This window comes from Anneissia japonica, unplaced genomic scaffold, assembly GCF_011630105.1.
Source record: "Anneissia japonica isolate Jap-2015-1 unplaced genomic scaffold, ASM1163010v1 scaffold284860_len1800451_cov186, whole genome shotgun sequence".
In the NCBI taxonomy this organism is placed as follows: Eukaryota; Metazoa; Echinodermata; class Crinoidea; order Comatulida; family Comatulidae; genus Anneissia; species Anneissia japonica.
In genome coordinates this window covers 848,665-857,821 of record NW_022706010.1, presented here as the reverse complement: position 1 = coordinate 857,821, position 9,157 = coordinate 848,665, and the positions used below count along the sequence as shown (strand labels likewise).

At 31.5% G+C, this 9,157-nt stretch overlaps 1 non-coding gene across 1 annotated transcript; it reads left to right on the top strand.

The window, feature by feature from the left end:
• The first annotated feature begins 198 nt into the window (after positions 1-198).
• Trnas-aga lies at positions 199-271 on the top strand. Its single transcript has one exon. It is a non-coding gene; the product is annotated as a tRNA-Ser (tRNA).
• Positions 272-9,157: the final 8,886 nt, after the last annotated feature.

The following is a 9,157-nucleotide window of genomic DNA, read 5'->3' as shown; positions in this document are numbered from 1 at the left end:
CTAAATGCGAAAAAAAGTTGTGATTTGCTGAACATAATTATTATAGTTTATTAGGATATGAGTTTGCGTCAGGAAATTTTCATAGGAGTGATGTTTTGCCCTACCTTGCAGTAGGACAAACGCAAACTCATATCCTAATAACACTTGCAGTACCCGCTGCTACTAGGGGATCGAATTCATCACTAGTCACCAAGCGCAAGCTCGGTGGTCTAGTGGTTAAGACATCAGGCTAGATACCTGGAGGTCGTGGGTTCGATTCCCACCCGAATTACTTACTGAGATTTTTTTCTCGCTAGTATTTGGGGACGTACTGAGTATTCAGTACGATTACACGTCAGGTAGGGAAAAACATCACTCCTATATTATAGTATAGTTAAAGCTTAGTAAGCTATGTTAGGCCTAAGTTATCCTGGATATTAAGTAGATCCCTGATAAAAGATCATGAGAAATTTGTTAGCGTTTCATTTTGACTATATAATGGGAATGTGATGATGAGGAATTTTTTTTTTGTCATTTCCGGCCATCTAGAGGTACTACGGTATTTCCTCAAATGTTCTCACCTTAGCCCCAACCATGGTGGGGCTGAGGTGGTTGTGAAATCACGTTTTGAAGTATGTAAAGTACATACTTAAAGACAATGTTTTTAAGCTTTGTTTTCTATGGTATACACACACACATTAATAAGATCTTTATGGTTGTCAAAAATCCCTAATAAAAGATCATGAGAATTTTTTTTGGCGCTTCAAGTTTGACTAATGGTGATGTGATGATGATGAATTTTACTAAAAGTGTCATTTCTGGCCACCTAGAGGTACTATTTCCTCAGATTTTCTCAACTCAGCTCCAACAATGGTGGGTCTGAGGTGGGTGTTGACTCACAAAATGTCCTCCCCCTCTACCTTTCAAAACAGATCTGTGCTCTCCCCTGGGTATGACATTAAACTCCATCGAGTCGGTTCCTAATATGTCTTAGTGACTGCTGCCCCCTCCCCCCTTTTTTTTAAGGGAAAAAAAGAAAAATGTATTAAAATGCAAGTGTAGGAGTGTAATTTCTGACTATCTAGAGATGCCCTATTCATAAATTTTCTTACCTCAGCCCCAACTATGGTGGGGCTGAGGTGGGAGGTTCCTCGGTCTGTCAAAGTCCCTCCCTGGTTTACCTCTCTTTCGAATTCCTGTATCTGCCACTGTCGATATATTATATAATTATTGTTGCGCTTATTTATTATGCGTCTATTGCAATTTTCACTTTATCCAATATGCAATCATTGACAGTTCACTTTTCATAATCGACGATTTAATTTTTATCATCGACGATTCACTTTTTTCATCATCGACGGTTCACATTTCATCATCGACGATTTAATTTTTTCACCATCGTCGGTTCACTGATTATCGTCAAATTGTTGCTTGAACGGCGTTCCATAGAAATCGATTCATGTTTTGGGATAAAGTGCAGGTAGATAATTTTGATAAAATCCAGAAAATTTTAAAATTCAAGAATTGTTTATAATGTTTTCATAAATTTATAAAATAAAATTCAATACAATACGGTATTTACTTAGGCCTATTTCCCATGGAATCCGCCAACACGTTCTTTAAAACGTACCATATAGAATGTAGGCCTATAATGAATTTTAATATAAATCCTAATTACGATGTAAAAAATAATTAATTCCATAAGAAATAAATTTATAATTCTATAGAAATTGTATATTATTCATTCTATACATTTAACTTATAATTTCTAAACACTTAATAAACAATCTTTCAAAATTACATAGAAAATATATCAGAATAAAACGAGAATTCTGAAAGAAAAACAGAAATTCTATATAGACACTATATTTAAAAAATCTGAAGAGAAAATATAACTAAATCTAGAAATTGTATAAGATTTAATTAGAACTCTTTCTATAAAAAGTATATACATTTTTCTTTTCAATTACGATGTGAAAAATAATTAATTCCGTAAGAAATCAACTTATAATTCTATAGAAATTGTATATTATTCAATCTATACATTTAACTGTATAATTTCTAACACTTTATAAACAATTTTATCGAAAATCTTTCAAAATTACATAGAAAATATATCAGAATATAACGAGAATTCTGAAAGAAAAATAGAAATTCCATAGACACTATATTTAAAAAATCTGAAGAGAAAATATATAATTAAATCTAAAAATTGTATAAGATTTAATTAGAACTCTTTCTATAAAAAGTATATACATTTTTTCTTCTAATTAATTATCTATGGAATTATATTTCTATAGCACTATCTCTATAGAACATGGATGGGTCTTGTATAGAAACAAAATCTTGAATCATTTTTATATAGAATTATATTTCTGTAGAACTATCTCTATAGAGAATGGATAGGTTTTATAAGAGAAATTATTCTTGGATAAATTTTCTATAGAATTCTATAAAAACTCTTAAACCTCTATCGACTTTCTATAGAATTCTATAAAATATTTTACTACGGGATAAAAGGGTAATTTTTATCCATCGGGGGAAAAGTGAAGTTTTCGACGGGGAACCCATATCAAGGATACGGTAACACTCATGCTAAATAATTCATTGAGGTCGTGCAGTCGTTTGTTCTCTCTCGGTTTTCTTAAGGCAAGTTAAACCATTTTATCTCGACGCTTAAATTTTTTATCGTTCTTTTATGAAATGTTATCTATTATTCAATTGTGTGCGAATCAGTGGTTTTTTTAATTATTATTTCAATTGTCTTGGCCTTTCACTTTTTACATTTTAAAACTTTCTTTTTATATACTCGCTAATAATGTAGTTAAGCTTAGTTTTCAAAAACGTTCCGCCGCCGTTGCTTCATATCATCAACTTTTTGCACAATATGGTTTTCAACTTCCAACACAAGATTGAAGTACCGGTACCTCACTATGCACTTTGTTTCGCAGTTCAGTCTGTCTTCTTCACATTCTCGTAAATTTTCTCCAAACGTTTGACGTCAACGTTAAATCTCAGATATCACCGGTAACGAGCCTTCATAACTCTTGTAGAATCCAATATTTCAATTCTCCTTTTCTTCGTATTTAACTTATTCATCTCTCTACCTTTATCCATCTTCTGCAAACAAGATGACTCTACCCGTATCTTGGAACACACTGACCTATTTGTTTTTACTACCAAACTTATTACCAACTTCATTTTTATTTATATTATTAATATATATCTTGAGGTTTATTTAATTTAGGCTTTGATTGTTGTATAAATGTATTGTGTAATTGTATATGTTAAGCAGGTAATAGCTCATTGATGCCTAGCAAATATTGAATTGAATTAAATATAGTATTTTACTTGAAATTAAAATAATTTGATGAAGTAATTTTATGGCAGTCTTTTTAAATATTAATTAACTTTCGAGCATTTGTAACATAGCACAAAACCAATTGATATTGAACAGTGGATGGGTCTAGAAAGGTTTGAAACATTTAGTTAATAATAAAAATAATAATCAAACATAATGTGCTAATTTATACAAATGATCAAAGGCGAAGTAGGCCAGCAAGATTTATTTATTTATTTATATCGGTATATATAGAAACGTACAAAACGGTAGCACACAGCTAAAAATGTTAGTATTACAATTAATAAGAAAAAAAAAATTTAAAACGAATCTAATAATTTAAGCTACAATAAAATACATTGTAAATTTAATTAGTTTAAAAAAATACTTTTACTCATATGTATACCTATATGCACAAAATTAAGTAATAAGATAACTAGAATAGGAACTATAAATAAATTAAGAAAAATTATAAAATTGTTTATACAATTGTATTAAATAAATATTGATTAATAATATTGATAATAATTAATTAAGAAATAATAATTAAATTACTAAAATTGTCTGCTGCTCTTCAGAGGAGATACATATCCATGATGGGACCCAGGCGCCAAGCTCCTGTCACCTAGAGTAACTGAACAATTTGGTGCAATGTTAGGCTATACTGAGGCGTTTTAGAACTACCGTACCTAAGATTAATAATAGCAAGCGGGAAAGGAGTAGTCTGCAGTGGCGTAACGATGGGCCCCATTGCCCTGTGGCTTCCTGTGACTGGGGCCCCCTTCGATTGAGGGATTTTAAATATACTGGTTTTTCTAATATTTGTCATTGTATTCTACATTGTTTTTAACGACGAAATAAATTATATATCAGCTGCAGATCAAGGTATTTTAAATAGAGAAGGACGGGTGAGTATAATTTTCCTTTTATCTTCATTTTTTAAACAATTGGCAAATTTAGGGGGAAGGGGTGGGCCGAGAGGGCCACATTTAATCTACCACTGGATATGATATAGTCTTTCAGTCGATCTCAGAAACACATTATTATATTATTTATCAACAAAGCCCTTTTGGATAAGAGGTCTAAATCGGGGACCTTATTTGTAGGGCAACCTTGGGGGCCCTAGGGGTCGGGGGCCACACGAGAGATCATAGGCGTTACGCCACTGCTTGTCTCCCGTTGTGCATTGTTTTATATAGTGCCTTTAATTATTTTATGGTTGGTTGCGTCTTATGACATTCTTGGGGATTCCCCTTAATACGGATTTAGCATGCTTGGCATTACATACGGTACACATTGGGTATTCATACAAGTAACACCCGGTAATACCCGAATTCAATGACTGAATAAGCTGAAGGTTCTAGTCCATATGTGCTTTCTAATGAAATGTTGAAAACAACTGTGAATCATCATTGAGAGAATTCACACGGTAGCCCTGCTTTTAAAGTATTTAAAAAGTTTTAAAAAATCGGAAAGTACTCATGCGCACAATATTGTCATACTTTGCTAAACAGTCGTGGTACCCTTTTTATTTCCTTATCAGACACAAAACACACGTCTCTGGTTTAAACAAGGATCTTATTATCCTTAGTGGGTTCTCGTTTTTTAAGGCATAACTTTTCATTTCGATCCGTTTCTGTAGTTACCCGATTTTATTTTATATTTTATTTTTTGGAATTTACTCATTACTATTATTATTATTATTGTTATTATTATCATTATTATATTATTATTATTATTATTATTATTATTATTATTGTTATTATTATTATTATTATTATTATGATTAGTATTATTACTATTATTTTTATCATTAATATTATTATTATTATTATTATTATTATTATTATTATTATTATTATTATTATTATTATTATTATATTACTGCATTACTTCATTCATTATTCTAGGTATATTCACAGGCCTAGCATACGTTATATTATTAGGTCTTCCTACAGTTGGCTCAGTTACAATCTCTATATGATTCATTTCTCTGAAATAACCATCTTATCTGTGTTGTGCTGGCCAATACAATGGATAGTTTATTTGACTAGTCTCTGCAATTAACACCATTGGTTCTTTGTTATTGTAGATACTCATAGATAAATAGACCAATCATTTTACAGTTTTATAAGTATTTCTCATTTGCTCTCGTCACCTTTATTCTTTTTTGATAAGACAGCCTATATTATATTGATTCATGATGTTTTCCTCATTCTCGCTGATGAAGGCCACAGGAGTGGCAGAAATATCCGAGTTTATAATAAATCAGTGTTCTTAAAGTCTACTACTGAAGTTGTTTCATTATTTTCTATTATTCTGTCGGAACACACGTGGAACACAAATGAAAGTGAAACGCCTGACTAATGAGTAAAAAAAAATAATAAAAAAAATAAAATAAAATAAAAAATAAAACATGTTACGATACAATGCACTTTATTTTGTCCATTAAAGGAAATTTCGGTACACGTATTGCTCTCAGCATTTTTTAGCGAAAAAACCCCCGAATTTTTGTAACATTATAGGTAGGAACATTGTTTCTAAAGTCCTAATGGACTGTAACCCCGTGCCCTTACTGAACTATGAATAATGGGATAGAAACTTTACTCCAGTAAGGTGTGACCCGCATTCTCCACCTAACCGAACTGTAAGTAGTTCGATTTATATAGCGCTTTATACCGGACCGGAGTCTCAAAGCGCTGTGGACTAGCTCGTACAGGGGCTGTATGGACCAGTACACCATGGTAACCCACTACTCGTCTCGAATGTACTGGGTTCTTTTAAGTGCACACGAACCACATTGCGTACACTGGGCCTACGGATAGTCCTTATCCGAGAAGACTTGTACCACCACCAGAAACATAGGCGAGCGTGCCGTTCAAACCAGCGCCGACATTTTGACTGTAGGTTGCGTCGCCCCTGCACTAACCGCTCGGCCATTCAGCTCGCCTGTGCATTATATTATGGAAGTGACGTTACTCCACTATGGTCCCTGATCCGAATCTGTATCGCTTTCATAACCAAAATGCATTTTTGAGTACTTAGGCCTACCCCACTTTACGTACTGTAACCAGAAGCATAACAATTAGTGTCATTGTAGAATCTCAAAAGACATGACGAATATATATTTACTTCCTTTAGTTATATATTGTTTGCCATAGAAGGTTGTATGAATTTAGCGAATGACTGACTAGTATTGTTCATAGGTTTTCTCTACTGATTTCGTGAGTGGCTGTTATTTTCCCAATTATTTTGTTGGCATGCATATTACTTCTGCAGATCTTATAATTTAATAGTATCACCGTATCCTATCCATACCTACTATATCGTATCGTGATTAGATTAGGCCTCTATATTAAGGGGGACTTTTATTACATTTAAAAGGCTTATACCGCGCTAGCATGGGAATAATGTTGTGATGTCCTGATAAACAACTTGTATGCAATTTTCCAGGAGAGGCCTGGTGAGGGATTTTAAACATTTCCTGGGGCCTGCGTTTAATACATTTGTGATTTTGATTACATATGGCGCACAGGTATAACAACCTTCAGATTATGTTGAATGTTCCTAATAATTATCAAGAGACTCTGAGATTAAGCCAGATTGAAGTTAGGGGTTATAATTTCGTTATTGACTGGTAGCAATTAACCGCATTTGTATTACATGAATGGTCAAAATAGTTCTAATAGGCCTAATTCCAGTCCGCCGTCACTTTGCGGAAATAATTATAGTTTGGCCTATAAAAATATAATCTTTCTTTAGAGAAAATTAAATTGAATAATTACATAATTATAATGAACGCAAGCCTTTTCACATTGAATCATGAAAGGAACATTTAGAAGTACAAACTGAAGGTGCTTAAACGAATGTATTAATTTATCATTATTTGCTGCTCGTTCTAAGGAATTCTTTATGGGTTTGAGGAGATTGATTTTATTTATTGAAAGTCAAACAACAAGAGAAAATTAAGGCATTACAGGACGGTGGAAGGCTTGTTACAAAAACACATCCGAGATCGTTCCTTGATTTAGTGGGACATTATCAGAAATTTGTAGATAATTTTATTCAGAATGCACGAAGAAATTACGGTGGCCCGCAACTGTCATGCACAAGATAAATAGAATCGCACAATTAAAGAATCCGCAACAAATTCAAATATTTGTACATTTGAATTTGTTGCGGACTTCTTTAATTGTGCGATTCTATTTAAAGTGTGCGTGATAGTTTGGACCACCGTAGAAATGAGAGCCCAACAACCAATTCATTTATAGAATGAGTTTTATTTATTTTTATTTATTTATTCAGGTATAAAAGGAAATATAACGGCAGCCAAAGGCTAAAATGAATGTATTTACAAAATTAGAATATATTAAAAATGCAAGAACATTAAAAATATTATATATAAAATTGTAACAAGAATGGACATAACATTAAATACATAAGAAAAATTACTATACTCAATAATAACACCAAAAGATTACATAACTGACTTCAAAATACAATCTACGCCGTATATAAAAAATTTAAATATATAAAAATTTGAGTTGATCGTTCCAGACAATAATGCATAATCATTGCATTTCTTCTAATCAATGCAATTCAATGTTGACTTGCCTTGCTCTATAATTATTAACTCCTTGACAGACCTGCATCTTTAAGAATTGATGTTTCCTTGGACGTGGTGGGAGAGATAGAAAAAACTGAGAGGTTTCCTGCATCAACCAGGAAGTTGAATAAATGTCAAGTAGTATTTCAATCATGAAACACGAATTCTTAGATATCACTCTGGAATGCACGTATCTGAACCCTTTTTAAAGGAGTTATACAAAAAGGATTTACATATATTTTGGGAATTATTCACATCAAGCTCCCCTGAACTTAAATACCATCTTTTGTTTAATGATTTAGAAATCCATTACGAATATCAAATTTTAACAACAAATTGTATAAACCCTATTAATTATACTATTGCGAGTAAAGTTTTCGATAATCATTGTAAATTACTTTTAACGACGACTTGGAAAGAACGAAATTAAATATATAATACTTTTCTATTGCAAGACTAATATGTCTGGGTATTTTATACTGATGTTATTGATTAAAATTTACAATATTTACTCCTTTATATATGTACAGTATATGTATGTGTTTGTGTATGTATGTGTATATGTATGTATGCATATATGAATATGTGTATAGGCCTATGAATGTGTGTGTATATATGTGTGTATATGTATATGTGTGTATGTATGTATATGGGCCTATATATGTATATATGTATATATGTGTGTGTATGTATGTAGGTATATAGGCCTATATATGTATATATATATATATATATATATATGTATATGTGTGTATGTATGTGGGTGGGTATGTAGGCCTATGTGTATGAATATATATGTATGTGTATATATATGTGTATATATATATATATGTGTGTATATATGTATGTGTGTATGTATGTATATATATATATATATATATATATATGTGTGTGTGTGTATGTGTATGTAGTGTGTGTATGTGTATGTGTGTATATGTCTATGTATGTATATATATATATATATGTGTGTGTGTGTGCATATATGTATATATATATGTATATATGTATGTATATGTGTGTGTATATGGATATGTGTATGTGTTTGTATGTATAGGTATATGTGTTTATATGTATATATGTATATATATGTATGTGTGTATATATATATATATATATATATATGTATGTGTGTACATATGTATATATGTAACTATATACGATTATATACTAGGGGGAAACCATAACAATGGAAAGGGTTAGAAATAATATATATATATATATATATATATATA